The sequence below is a fragment of the Emydura macquarii genome, unplaced genomic scaffold (genome assembly GCF_026122565.2).
Source record: "Emydura macquarii macquarii isolate MOO-44397 ecotype Brisbane River unplaced genomic scaffold, CSIRO-AGI_Emac_v2 contig_450, whole genome shotgun sequence".
Classification (NCBI taxonomy): domain Eukaryota; kingdom Metazoa; phylum Chordata; order Testudines; family Chelidae; genus Emydura; species Emydura macquarii.
In genome coordinates, this window is record NW_027130587.1 from 5,968,173 (window position 1) to 5,968,457 (window position 285).

Sequence of the window (285 nt, forward strand, 5' to 3'; positions counted from 1 at the left end):
TGCAGCATGAGGAAAAAGTGAGCAGAGAGATGCAGCCTAGATTGTACAAAGTCAAAATGATAGGTTGGCATATCCTGGCTGTCTAAACGCAGCTCTGGCTGTTACACAAGGTCTGCTGATGGTCATCTTCTTTGTTAGGCCAGAAGAGAACAACTATAGACTTGTATATACAATCTTTCTGAGAACGCTGAACCCTTCAGTGTTTGCTAGCACAATGCATCTGTCTACGCCCCCAAGGACAAGCACTGGCACAGAAAGGTGACTTAGTAGAAAAACTAGAGGTTT